Below are 15,400 nucleotides of genomic sequence, written 5' to 3'. Positions count from 1 at the left end.
CAGTCAATTGACTTAGATTTTGAGGGGTTTCTTGATGGGAGCATTTTGCTATTTTGAAACAAAGATTCTGACTTCAGTCTTAAATTTGGGAAAAAATTCTAATCGAGAAGGTTTATATCATACATATTTAAAATCACAAATTGTAAGGTGATCCCATTTCACGATATACTTATTTTTCTTATGCATCCATCCTAATACAAAAATAACATATACTATTACTTCACATTTATAGAAACTTACTGAGATAAGTTTTTGGTGTGTGGAGTTGTGTTTTAAATGCTGATTTTATTCATTGTTTAGTGATTTCCTACTATAGACCAGGACAGTTCTAGTGTGCAAGAGGGAGAAGTAGTAAGATAGGATTGAGTATAAGTGCCTTGTGATGCGATGGAAAAGAGCTTAATTTTTATGCTAAAAGTTATGGATGTTCATCAAAAGACCAGAGCATGAAAGGGACATGATTAGATATGCACTTTAAGAAGGTCATTTAAAAAACTACAGAGGGTGTTTTAGAGGATAGTGAAACCAGTGGCTTGGTAGCAGATCAAATGGGAGTCCATAGCGTAATCGTAATCCTGACAAGAAATAAGAAAGGTTAGAAAAAAGGCAAAGATAATGGAGATGGAAATGAGTGTGTGTGTATGTATGTATGTGTATATATGTGTGTGTGTGTGTGTGTGTGTGTACACACACACACACACACACACACACACACACACACATATATATATATGAAGGAGGGAGACAGAATCTACAGGACTTGATGGCTCACTGGCTGTGAAAAATGAAAAAGAGGAGGCAAAGATGAATGCCAGTTGTAATGCTTAATCGAATGTTCACTGGGGAGGAGACTGAGCATCCAAGATAGTTCCAGGTTATACTTGGAATGCCAGAGTACTTATTAATGAGGCCCCTTTACCATCAAAATTGTCCTCGTTTAGATGACAAATGATGTGGCCACTCTAATGAAGAATGATCATGCTTTTTATGTAATCTAGAAAATAAGGAGAAAAATTGATTGGGAGTAAATGAATAGCATTTAGGATTGGAGCTCCAGAGAGAAATATCCAGTAAGCAAATAGATTTGTGACCATGGAGCTCAGGAGAGAAACATTGCAATTGAGATGTAGATCTGAACATCATCAAATGGAAATGAAATTACAGGGATAGTGTGTGAAGAATTAGAAGGTGTGAAAGGCTCAGGATGGGACCTCCAGAAACAGTACTGTTAAATAGCAGGAAGAATCTGCAGAGGAGACTGGGACGTAGTTGCCAGACACACAGCACTACAGAAAAGAAAGCCAAAGAAATCAAGTCATAAGGACAAAGAAAAAAGAGAATTTCAGGAAAGAGAAAGTAGGCAACAGTGTCAAATGCAAGTATAAGATCAATATATACCATCAGCTTGAACAGTTTAAAAGCAATTGATGGCCTTGGCAAGAGCAAAGTTAGTGGAATGATGGGTGTAATGACCAAATTATAGGTGGAGAGAGGCAAGCAATAATGTAGGAAAAGTGGTACAGTATCTTAAGGAAAGCATGGGCTTTGAAGTCAGGCAAACATTTTCACATCCCCACAAGCTCTTACTAGCTGTGTGACTTTGGGCAGGTTACTAATCTTAACCTTGCTCACTCTTTATTCATTTTGTTTAATATTTATTCATTAAACATTTAGAAAGCACATAATATGTGGCAAGCTCTGTACAAAGACCCAGCTAACCATAAACAACTGATGTCCCCAACAAGGAAGAACACATCTTTTTGCAATATAACATAAAGAGTGCTGTTACAGACGTACGAGCAGCACATTTTGCTTTCTGATCATAAGCTCCATTAATAATAAAAACAGCTAAGTTCTTCCTGTATGCCAGGCACTGTGATAAAAGCTTCATATGAATTATTTCACTTTGTCCATTTAGCATATTATATAAAAACAATATGAGAAGAGTACTATATTTAGTTCCATTTTGCAAATAAGGAAACTAAGGCTCAGAGAAGTTTAGAACTCGTCAAATGTCACCCTAATAAGTAGAAGAATAATGAGTTCAAGCGGACTGACTTCAAAGTAAGCATTTTGAATTACTATATGGCCTTTCATTGTCAATTGTCAGATGGTTTCCATTTTACACATCATTGTATTCCCTGAACTTAGTTCCTGACACATTATAGTTTTTTACAATTATTAATAAATATTTGGGGAAAGAAGCAGGCAAGAAAAGGAAGGGCAGGGAAGAGAAGAAGGAAGGAAGGAAAAGAGGGAGGAAGGAAAGAAGAAAGTAAGGAAGAAAGCCTATAAGAAACAAGGAAGTGGAATGATAGGCTCTGCCTAGGAGTTAGAGACCTTTTTATCAGGGAGATGATATACGAGCTGGATTTTAAAACGTAATCATTTGCTAAGCCAGGAAATAGAGCAGAAGATATCAGCTTGCAGATACAGCACCTTTCATTACCATCTGCCTCTAAAAATAGGCCTCATGTTCTCTGATCTTATAAAGTAGCTAATCTTTAACTTCTTGACCAAGAGACTAAGCATTATTGATCACCATTTTTTTATCTTATACTTTGGCCTAAATGACCACTAACCTTACTGACAAGTCTGAAATTCCTCTGACTCCTATGTCTTTGTCAATCATATAAAATATCAAATTCTAAAGACTTTTTTCAGGACATCTTGAAGAGCTTCTTATCCAGACACTAGGTTTTGTTAGAAAGAATTCACTTTTGGACAGAATGTCACCAGGAATATTAAGCATCAATAAATAATAGACCTCGCTCTGCATGATCTCGTCTCATTCTCTCATTTTAAACTTTCTTGCCACAATTATGAGACAAGAACAAAACTTTCAATTGCTTTAAAAAAGTCTCTGATCACTCCATTTGCTCTTGCTGTTCTTTAAAATCTTTGATATTTGTTGCTTCTTACCTACTTATTGGCTAATTATGCCAAGAATTATGAAAACAAAACAACAGAGAACAACAACAACAAAAAGGTCTTTGATGTTCAGAAAGATGTCCTTAAACTCACCAACATTCCTCGGGCAAAATATTAGAAGTACTTTTTATCTGTGTGATCATTTGTTTGTTTGAATTGTTTGGAAAAATCATCCTACTTACTCACTTTTCATACACTTGTATAGACACAATCTAAACTAACCACCATTTCTTAATAAAACCTGACCTTTTTTTTTTTCTTCTTCTTACATATATTCTGTTTTCTGTGGCTGTTACCGAGATTGTTTCAGTGTATCTTCTAAGTTTTGAGTAATAATTTATTTTCATGTAAAGCCTAAGATACAACCTTATAGGGAATACACATACTACATGGGCTTTTTTGTTAACCCAAATGTGGTCACCAAGAATCCAAGTTCTAAGCAAAAGTGTTGCCGAATGTCAACCCAATGACTGGTCACATCTCCAAGGAAGACAGTGGAAAATTGGTAAGCTCACTTTAGTCTCTATCCCAAAATTTTATTTTATTTTAATCTATGTTCCTAAATATTCAATTCTTAATTATTTTCTTGATTTTGTGTAACACCACACAACATGTATCCTAGTATCTGAATGATTCTTCATTGAACAACACAAAATCTATGCAGATTAAAGAGAGAGAAGACTAGCATTGATTGGAAGAAACTTTTACTGACTTTTACTGCAGATTGGATTTTGTCCTCCCAAACATCTGGCAAAGGTAATGTCTCCGTTTCACTAAAGTACTCCTTAATTCGGAATTACAAAGGCAATTAGCTCTCTAATGAGTTAGAGCAACTGAGGTGAAAGAGTAGGAGAAAAAAACAACACCAGATGATGTCTATTAATGCCAAGAAAAAAAATAAGTGACTAATTCTTGGTAAAAATCTTTCAAATAGTTGGCTATTTTTATTTTTCAAAACTAAGATGTATAGATCTTATTGCTTAATGTGTATGGGGAAACCTAGTTTTAACCATTACATGTAAAGATTGGCAATCGTGAGCACATGGGTCTCCATCCTATGTTATTGAATGAATGTATGAGTAGATTTTACCTTTAGAAACTTGTGGATCATAGCTGAGGTACCTAAAAACTGAAGGGGATTAGAAAAAAATAATTCCTAGCTTTATAAAAATAGTTTATTAAAATAGAAAAGAACCTTTATAAGATTCAAAGTGTACAGGCATTGAAAAGCTGAGCTATAAAAGTCAGAGCTGCAAGATTATTGACTTCAGTGAAAAACTAAAAATAAAATTAAAATAATGGGGAAAGCTCTGATGTATTTGTGCTGCATTTGGAAAAGCAAGGTCTTTGGACAGCCAGAACACTCGAACTAGTTTACAGCTGGTGCTCAGTAAATGTTGGTTGAATCTCTGTAGCCCAATTTAAAAATGACTTGAGTTGTTTAAAATGCCCGTGATAGTAACCAGTTTACCCAGCCTATACTGGGAAGAATTATAAAAATAACCAGGGCCAGAAGTTGAATCTCACTCTAACACTCGGTGGGTAGCCATAGACAAGTCATATTATCTTGTCTGAATTCTTCATTTTGTAAAACGGGGATAACAATATCTAATTTTCAGGTTTAATAGGAGAATGAAATGAGATTTCAAATGGTAGAATGCTTCTCAGTAAATGGTAGATATTGTTGTTGATATTCTTAACTAGAGGAAGAATTTTCATTTCCATAATCTTTAAGATAAAGATGAATCACTGTCCTTCGTGGTCTGTAAGGGCAGGAAAATAGTCTACATTTATCTAGAAAGTGATCCTCTCTGATTATCCATTGACTGAAATATTCAATAATATTCTGATTATTTTGTCCATCTCGTTTAATTACAATTTGATCATACGTTCTGAAGGTTATTGGGAACATTTTGACTGCCTCTCCTTCCTCAGAGTCAAATTGGCATGTTGATAGGCATAATTGTGTTCTCTGCCAGTTTACTGTCATCAGGATAAACTGAAATACTATCAGGGCAATCTCAGTATATTCAGTTAAATGAGCCAATGAAATCTTGCATCACTTTCCTAAAGTGGGTTGCTTATATTAACACGTATTTATATGCATTGAAGATTCTGTTGTGAAGGTATTCATCCTTCAGAAAAATGCAGTAGCATCTTGGTGTGCAGGGGAATCTCCCATATGTGAAATAAACACTGAAGGACTTTAAATACAGTTATACAAAGTTGCCAAGATAATAAGACTGAGTTAAAAAAGCTCAATGCACAAATCATTTCATCCTAGGAAAAACTGTATAGATAAGACTATAGTAAATAGGTCATAGTTCTAAGAGTACTGCTTTCATATTAGTGACAGTCATCACTACCTGCATATCTAATAGTCACAGCTTGCTATAACATAAGATGAGCACCAAATATATATTATAAAATTGATTTAAAGCACAATAATTAATATTTTTAAAACATAAATATGCATTCTATGAATGTTTATGTAGGACTTTGCCATATCTTTAGTTTAGTTGGCACCGAAGTCAGACAAAAATTAAAATAAAGAATAGAAAGCTTTTATAAACACCACCAAGAACACTAAAAGATTTGGAAGTACTTGTGAAATAAATTTTTAGGTTTTTTTTTAAATTACAACCAAATAGTATGAATAAATAAGTATTTAGATTTTAAAATATTTAGAGTTTTTAAAAAATAAAACCAAATAGTATGACTGGTTTTTAAGTTCTAGAATTATATCTTAGATTTTAAAACATTCAAAAGTACAAAACTTCAAGCAAAGGAAAATTTTTTAAACCACATAAGTTAATCATCTATATCAAAATATCAGCTTTCTCATTTGTCAGCATTCTGATTTGGTTAATTTAAGTGTTCATTAATCACAGAAAACTATGGCATAAAACAACTCTGCTTGAATTACATGTTTTGTTCAGGAGGTTATTGGTTCATATAATTTCTTCTGTACCAACTCAAGAAATAGAACTGTTATTAGTAAACTTCATTTGAAATACCTAATCACTGTTTCAGAGACATTTTATCACCTGATCTGTGCATATCAATAAATCAATGCTCACATATTTGTCTCACAACCTCAGCTCACAGAATGTTAAGTCAGGCTAATAAGCAGCATCAATCATATACCAATGAACAAGATAGTCTGCATTACAGGCACTCTCTCTGTAATCCATTCATTATATAGAACATCTGTTACAAATTATCCAACCTCCAGGACTACTCATTTAAGTGCTTTTTCAAGAGCCTACTGTCTTCATTTCTCCGAATGAGTTAGACGCTAGCATCAGTATTATACCAAGTTCACTGTCACCATATGACAGCAGTCATATTTCAGTCTGAGCTGAGCTCTAACAGTACATTGCATAATAGTAAATGTATTTTTATAGTTGTATAGCAAAAATCCTCAGAGTATAAGCCAGTAGCCATCAAGAGACCACTAAGATGGTTTTTCTCCGTTATATCTCAGCCATTGCCCCAAAAGTTAAGCATGTAGGGAGGAATATGTATTTTTAAGTCCTCAGGAGACTATTGGTTTTCTCAGTTACTTAATATATGAAATAAATGACCCCAGATACATGTTTGTCAACTTCTGTTCATTTCCAAGACCATGAAATATATCCCTAATCTCAAATAGGTATCTTGTAGAACCTGTTGTTGATATCAAGGAAAATCATGAAAGAAAATCTAAATAAATGAGAATAAATGTCAATTTATATTTCAGAAAAAAAAAAGAAAGAACATTTTCTACTTAGAGTTCAGCCCATAGTATTGTCAAGGGTGCACCTGTCTTAAAGAGAATAGCTTTATAAATGTGTTGTCCTAATGTGTTTTGGGAAATAATAATTCCAAATTCACTTCATGCTGTAGTTTGGAAAATAAATCACAGGGATATCTATAAATTATTTATAAGTGAATAGCGAGACTGAACAAATTTAAAAGTTCATATAGTCATTATTTTCTTGATCTTAATTTGCATTGCAGAGTTATAATGAGTCTTAACACAGTAAACCCAATATTGGATTTATAGAAAGCTTTCTAGAAACATGGTACCATGCATATTTTAGCACCCCATATGGTATTTTCCTACAGGATTTCTTTAACTCATCTGTTGTTAGAATTTATGTAATACTAGCTTAATAAATTAATTTCAGGATAGCATCTGGGTTGCTTGAGGTTTAAATAAACAAGCTGATTATTTTAACTATTCTTGACAGTTTGTACAATAAACCCTCAAATATCTATTTTCCATTTCAGAAAGATCACCTTCGATGGATGGACAATATTACTTTTATATCAGAATATATATATATATGTATACACACAGCATGTACAACTTCAACTCATGTAAAACTACATTAAACATTTATGTCTACTTAACTACCAGGAATTGTTGGCTAATTTACCTTTCATCTGCAGTTTGTGATAATTGACAAAGAAAGAAAAGGGTTTATATTATTCTGAAAATGAACACAAGAGTTCTTCAAATAAACATTTTAAACATAGTAATACAAAGACTCTCACATTGGCAATGAAATGCTTCAGTCAAAAATGGCACAAGTCATTTTAGCTCACTACCCACTTGTCTGAACCAATCATATAGCACTAATCCAAATGAGGTAGAGTTTCAAGATGTTCACAAATCATATCTACCTCTGGTGTGGGAAAAGATAGTATAGTTCTTCTTTTGCTTACACTGGAAGTACAAGAATCATCATAACTTTCAATAAAATTGCAAGCATCCTCATTGAAACTACACCGACAACATCTACCAAGCAACAATGGAACAATAAAATATTGGAAAAGTGATTTAGTGAATCATCACAATTTACATTTGCTACCAAAACCTTATTGCAAACAAAAATACTCATACATTTTTAATGATTTAAATAGATTTTCCCCAAAATCTTTGTACAGCCTCTGAGGGCATCCATCTCACTTTCACTCTATGATTTTCAATGGTTTCTGTCCTTTGACTTTTTTCATATGTCACCCAATGGCTTCCCATCACACTCAGAATAAAATCCAAATTTATTACCATTGATTTCTGATTCCTCTGTTATCTGCCACCTACTGACCTTCCATCATTATCACCCCCTATCCTCTTCTTTCACTTTGTTTCAATCATACCAGAATCCTTTCTGTTCCATAAATATGCTGAACTCTTCAACACTTAGAAATTCTTTCTCTGCCTAAAGAATTCTTGCCCATTATATGTATGTGGCTGGCTGGCTTCTTCTTATCATTTATTTCTCAGCTCCCTATCTAATGATTTTGCATCTCCTCCACCTATCTTCACGCCACTTTATTTTCTTTGTTGCATTTATAACTGAAATTATCTCATTCATTTGTTCATTGACTGTCTACTCCCTAGCAAGTAAAGCTCATAAGGGCAGGTACCTTCCTTATCTTGTTTACCGCCTTATCCCCTTAGTCTGGCACACAGTAAATATTTCCTCAACATTGTTGAGCAAATTATTAAATGTATAAACAAATGAATGTGATTCTTTTCTCCAAAGAGAGTAATTACATTTTTGGAGTAGTAATTGAATAAACAATAATCATAAGCCTTTAATATTAAATATATTTCCATGTCATATAACACATCTGTCTGGGCAAGTGCACAAGCCTTTTTAAATGTAACATGGTTTATTTGCACAAAACTGATCAGTTTTGAGAGATGATTAATGTTCTTGAAGTGGTTTTTGTGGGTGTGAAACAAATGGTGAGCATTTGAATTGGTCCCTCTTATTATAGTATTGAAATTAAGTCTACTTAATTTTTCAAGTTGTGTTCATGCCCTGACTTTATATACTTGTATCTATAAATAAACATTGTGATACTTGAAAAAAAAAAAAAAGGAATGGTGGCGAGTTGTCCACCTAGCTCCCTCCCTCCCTTCCTGCAGACTCTCTAAGGGCTGGGGCTGCTGCTGCCGCTTTTCTCATAAAGCAGAGAGACAGACACAGTAAAATAGAAGTAAAACTATTTAAGAAAGGGAAAGGGATTTCAGAAGTTTCTTATGGCTGCAGTCACAACAGTTCTTTGAATCTTGGCACTGCTGTCTCTCCATAAGTGTCTGTTACATGCCATTGAGCGGGCTTCAATTCCTGGTGGCCCTATGAATGAGTGATATCCACAATGTGCTGTCCTCAACAGCCCTGCTCAGCTCCCGTAGACTCATACTTGTGGCTTCTTTTGTGGAGTCGAGCCATCTCATATGTAATCTTCCTCTTTTCTTGCTGTCTTCTATTTTTCTTAGCATTGTTCTTTTCCAAAAAATTCCACCTTCTTGTCATGTGCCCAAAGTAGGATAACTTCAGTTTTATCATTTTTGCCTCCAGCAATGTTTCAGGCTTAATTCGCTCTAGAACTTACTTGTTCATCATCTGGCAGTCCAGGGTATCTGTGTAGAACTATCCATCAACACCATATTTCCAATTATTCATTTTTTTTAGCAGACTTCTTCACTGTCCAGTTTTTACATTCATACATAGTAATTGGAAGTTTAAGGATGTGGATGAGCTCTTAGCCTTGGTCTTTAATGATGCATTTTTGCCCTTGGTGATGTTTCTTAATTCTTTCATTGATTGCTGCCCTTCTGAGTTTCAGCCTTCTCTTGATTTCCAGGCTGCAGTCTCCATTTAAATTGATGACTGAACCAAGATAAGAAGAATCTTTAACGATTTTAATGTCTTCATTGTCTATGTTAAAATTGTCTATTTCTTCAGTAGTAGAAGGAGTACGTGAGATACGGATAGAATTATTTCAAGCCACAGCAACTTAAGCTGTCAAAATCCTAAGAAAAAAAATGTCAACAAATATGGAAAACAGAACATGGCCTACAGACTATAAATGTTTAATATACATCCTAGTCTTCAAGAAAGGAGATGCCAAGTTGTGCAGTAATGATAGGACCATTGCTCTGATCTCCCACTCAAGTAAAGTGATACTATGAGTGATACTACCTTATATGGAGCAAGAAATGCCAGGTGTTCAAGCTAGATTCAGAAAAGGAAGAGGCACTTGAGATCTAATTGTAAGCATTCTTTGGATACTCGAGTGCTTCAGAGAATTTGGAGAAGGATATTCTATGTTTCATAAATTACAATAAAGCCTTTGACTGCATCTATCATGGGTTCCTCTGAAAGAAATGGGCATGCCTCAGCACTTGATTGTCCTGATGTGTAACCTGTATTGTGTATAGGAAGCCATTGTTAGAACAGAATATGGAGAGACAGAATGGTTCCTTATAGGCAAAGGTGTCAGACAAGGGTACATTTTATCTCCCTATATGTTTAATCTGTATGCAGAACATTTCATATGAAAAATTTGGGCTAGACTCAGAGGAAAGGGGAGAGAAAATTGATGGAAGAAGTATCAGTAACTTGAAATATACAAGTGAAACCATCTTACTGACAGAAAGTAGCACTGATTTGATACAACTTCTGATGAAAGTGAAAGAAGAAAGTGCCAAAGCCAGACTACATTCGAATATCAAGGTCAAAATTACAACTGCAGAAGAAATACAGTACTTTAATAATATACATAGCACTTTGTAAATCCCTTAGCATTTTTTCATGACTCCATCCCATCTTCCACTTCACCCTATTCTGTGCAGCATACACACACACACACACACACACACACACACACTCACACACACACATTTTCTCTCTCTCTCTCTCTCTCACACACACACACACACACACACACACACACACACAAGAAATGTTGACCTACATATTAAAAAACTAAATACAAATAGCAAAGACGATTCATATGTTGGATTCTGGGTATGTGGAGCATATTCAAAAGAAATTAAATAAGAGTACTAAAGAAAAGGCTTATATATCCATTAAGGTTTTATGTCCAAGAGAGGATTTTTTGAACTATCAATTGCTATGTCAGCCAGCTAAGGGCCCAGCCCTTTATTATTTTACCCTATTTGCAACCTTAGGGGCCTTGTGTCCTGGAAGCTCTGCAGTGAGATGAAACCTCTGACAACAGCTTTAATCTACTATAATAGGTGCCACTCTGTATTTATTGAGTCTTCTGAATTTAACATGGACTTTACTTAACTAGCTATACCTAATTCAATTCTTACCTGAAATCCATAACTTTCTTGATACCTATCATGCCAACTTTTAAACTCAAACACCTCTGTTGACTGATTATAAGCAAACAGAGGATAGAGTCTAATGGAACAGTGTTGACTCAGCCTCTATAAAATCATGTTTTTCATTTCATATAAGTCCTCAATATTGTTCAGCAACATTACTCTTCAACTATTATTGATTCCTTGTCACATTGCTGACAAGGACTATTCGTGACTCTTTCAACTCTCTTCAGGCTCCAAACTAACATCTCCGCCTCTGCACTTCAGTATTACCATCAGAATTGTTTCTAATTCAAATTAATTACATTAAATTGAGAAGAAAACTTGAGATCCTCCTCCAGATTTCCCCTTTATTCTATTATTCTTCCAATTTATCCAAGCATGAAATTTGGAATAATGTTTCATACCAACTCTTGATTCTTCCTTTATAATATCTGATGTATTGATCAACCTCCCATTTAAAAATATTTACAGGCTCTCCACTCTCAACACAACAAAGTTCAACTTATTGTCCTGGTGTTCAAGGTCTTCCCTCAACCTCCTTTTCCCAACCTTTATAAACTCCTGCTACTCTGATCAAACTTAAACTATCTGCTTTCCCTCTCTTGAAAAATGTCTTGAACTTTTCAGTCTTTTGGCATGTTTACTTATATCCTTTTGCTATACATAGACACTGGACTTGAATGGAAAATGGATGGCAAGGCCTGCATGAGAACCTAAATCTCATAGTATCTATTCAACCTTCATCATTTAAAGTTGTCATATGGTAGTTTATCCAACCTTTTCAGGCTTCTTTTTAAAAACATTTTAAATAAATGTAGCAAAGAGAAACAATATTTAATCATGGATTTGTAAAATAGTTTTTTTCAATTTTGCTCTAAAATTCTTTCTGTGATTTTCAATACTTTGTTGAACTTTATTGTCTTAGGAATACATTGATTATAACAGTACATCTTTAATAAGTCCCAAGTCTCTATCCAAAGTGATTATTCCGTTATCCTCTAGGGAAAATTTTAAATCATTTTAATAATTGTATTATATTATGCATTTTCCTGTTTGTCTGTTTGCTTCTAGTCAGCCAGCTGTTCTGTCAGTTTTCCCAATTGACTTGTCATTTTTCAAATCCAAGGGATTTATCTAGAGTCATTTGATATTGTTGGAGATAAATTTTCATGTTATTTATGCTAATATAACCAGTCTTTGCACAATTTATAAACCAATAGAGTTCTCAGTTATTTTTTGTATTTTGAGATGCTTCCAGTTGCAAGTACATAAAGCCTAACTCAGAATGATTATACAATAAGGAAATGTACTGGCTCTCATGACAGGAAGTTGATTTTTTAATTGGTTTATCCAGCATTTCAAGTTTTAAACAGGGACCTGAGTTATTTCCATCTCTTCACTCTGTTGTCTACAATGTTGGCCTAAAATTCATTGAAGTCATAGGCTGACTACCAAAATAATGGAGACTAAATGCTTTCTTGTTCATACACAATAGGAGAAAGAGCTAGCATATCTCTACAAATGTTCATCCCTTTATCTGGTTTTGCCAGTTGAGACTATGTGCTGACTCCTGAACCAGAACTTATCATAAGATTGCCGTGATCAGATTGGTTTAGACCTAGCTTCCTTAACTGTCACTTGCCAGAGTAATTGAGATTGCCAAGATGGACATAAAGTAATCAGAGCCTCCCATATAATGATGGATTAATTCCTACACTGGGACAGGTGGAGTGAATATTAGGGAGTCAATCACAAAGTCCATTTAATCTCAGTCATACATTTTCTTCCTCTAAATCCATTTTTAATCAATAAATTATTTGTACCCACTCATAATTTTTAATCTTCTGAAATTTACATTTTCTGCCTAGGCGTAATCATGTAATGTAGTGTTATGTGGTAATGAATAGCATGGAGTTAAAACTCAGACACATATGGAATTAGGAATCAGATTTGAATCCCAGGTCCACCATTGGAATGTTGTGTGACCTTGGGTGAGTCACCTGAACTTTCTGGAAAGAAGTTGTCAATACCAGATTTGTGGAAAGAAGTTGTCAATACCAGATTTGCTATAAAGATAGGAGGAAAAGTACATAACATTTAGCTTGATGCCTGTTGCCTGATAGGTAGGAATTAAATCATATCATTTTGGCATTACATTTTTTTCCATTTTACATTATTAGCTCCCCAGAATATAGATATTGTGATGTATATGTACTCATCTCATTTAAGTACTATGTATATAATGAAGTGATTCTACCTAGGTAGAGCATTCAAAGAATGTCTCCTCCAAGGAAGTGAAACTTAAGCAGAGATTTGAAATTTGAAGCCTAAACAGGTGTTAAGTAAGCAAAGAGAGGAGAGACAAGAATTTACACTGAGAAATCAGGTGACGTAGGTAGGTAGGTAGGTAGGTAGGTAGGTAGGTAGGTAGTAGGTAGGTAGGTCGATAATAGATAGATGGATAGGTAGATATATGATAAGGTAAATGGAGAGCATTACCAAATTAAAACAATTTTTTTTTTTTAAGCGAGGCAACCCTTGGTTGACCTCACAGATTGCAAGGACCATGTCAGTTTACAATCCCTTATTTTTTTAGTTTTTATGCCTACAGCACCTGATGTTCCTAGGTGGTCTCCCATCCAAGTACTAACTAACCCTGACCCTGCTTAGCTTCAGAGATCATAAGGGATTGGGCTTGTTCAGGGTAGCATGGCCATAGACCAAAATTATTTTTTGAAAAAAAATAATTAGAACTGTTTATCTCTCATTTAAATCCTTAACCACCCCTGGTAAAAAATAATTGGTTATTCTCATGAGATTGAAGAAAAGGTCACTTAAATTAGGTTAGTCAGTAGTAAGGAAATCTAAGAACATCCTCTAGACTTCATGAGGAACTAAGATTTAGGTAAGGAAGTATCCGAGAAGTTGAAGAAGCAAAGATACAATATATGTGAAGCTGAATTTTTCCGGCCTTGTATGTCAAGAGTATGTCAGACTTTTTTTGTATAAAAAATTAACATACTATTTTAATAGCACTGTACTTCCTCAATAATGGTATACCATAATTCTTTATAATTCTATTCTATAGATGAAAACCTCAACAACCAGTTAAATGTATTAACAGGTATTAACACGTGATGAGCTACAGAAAATCTGTTCACATTATTGATCATTACTTTTTAATGAAATGTTTTATTATAGTTTTTTTTTTAATTGGGTCTATTCACAGTGGCCCTTTAACTGGATGACTCATTGCATATAATTAAACTACATGATAAAAATGAAAATTATTCTTTGTAGCCTGAGTTATTGTTTATTCCTCTACATTAACCTAATCTTCCAGACAGTAGCTAAGTGTACACTTGGTATTCGAAGGACTTCCCTTCCATGAATGATTGCTATTCCAGCTTCCTTTTTTCTGCAGCATATTCCTACACAGTTTAAAAGTAAGAAGTGTCTATTCCCAAGCAATATTTATGAGCTTAAAAATCGAACAAATTTAAGATACCATGGCATATGTGGTATCATATTTTTCATTTCATGGCATATGTGGTATCATATTTTTCATTTTAGTTTTAAACAAATTAAAGACCTGCTTAAAGTTTTGAATCCCAACAAGTTTAATTTTTCACTAAAACTTCTACATGAGAAAAATAGCATGAAGTTCCCTGAAATCAAATAAAAATGAAAACAAACTGAGCAGATTTTAAATGTAAAAAAATAACATGTAACAATAGGGATATTTGTGGAATCAGTAGGTGTCAGAATCAGGCAGAGAATGTGAAGCTACATAGGTGTAAAAGAGCCAGGAAAGTTGCTGGGCATGAGGAGTCAGTCTCAGCATTAGGAAGATGTTTTAAGAATTATTCCTTAAGAAGGGTTAGACAGTCACACCACAAGAACTCAAAAGTCATGCACTACAAGTTGTTGTCTAAAAGGAGAATGAACAGTAATTTTACAAGAAGTCAGTACACAGCTTCCTGTTTGTTACCACATTAATTTGTCATAATTTGCTTTAAACAAGAAACATCACTCCACTTGTTGTCAAGACTAAAACTGACCCTGCTTCAGCTCCTTTTCCCTGAAAAACGGGAGGACTGTTTTGGTCTCTTTTATTGAGGAGTTTTCCTGTCTCAAGTCTTCCTTCCTCATCTGAAAAATAATAGGGTTGAACTACATAACTCCAGTTAATTTAAAAATTCCAAGTCTCTGAAACATTGCTTAATTGTTATATTAAGTCTTAGATTTTTGTTTCATATCAGCAGCATAGCCATAACAGCTTTAGCGATTACAAGGAGATATATATTTTATTTGTTTTTTCAGCTTTAA

General features: G+C 34.3%; 1 protein-coding gene and 1 pseudogene across 4 annotated transcripts in view; one reads left to right on the top strand and one right to left on the bottom strand.

Annotated features, from left to right (window-relative positions):
- The window catches only part of CNTN5 (contactin 5), a 1,096,099-nt gene that overhangs the window by 1,002,292 nt on the left and 78,407 nt on the right, over positions 1-15,400 (top strand). The window lies entirely within an intron of this gene.
- On the bottom strand, positions 13,674-13,792 carry LOC118603126 (annotated as a pseudogene).

This window comes from Rousettus aegyptiacus, unplaced genomic scaffold (genome assembly GCF_014176215.1).
Source record: "Rousettus aegyptiacus isolate mRouAeg1 unplaced genomic scaffold, mRouAeg1.p scaffold_m13_p_5, whole genome shotgun sequence".
NCBI lineage: Eukaryota > Metazoa > Chordata > Mammalia > Chiroptera > Pteropodidae > Rousettus > Rousettus aegyptiacus.
The sequence above is the reverse complement of the archived record's forward strand: the minus strand, read 5'-3'. Positions and strand labels throughout refer to the sequence as shown.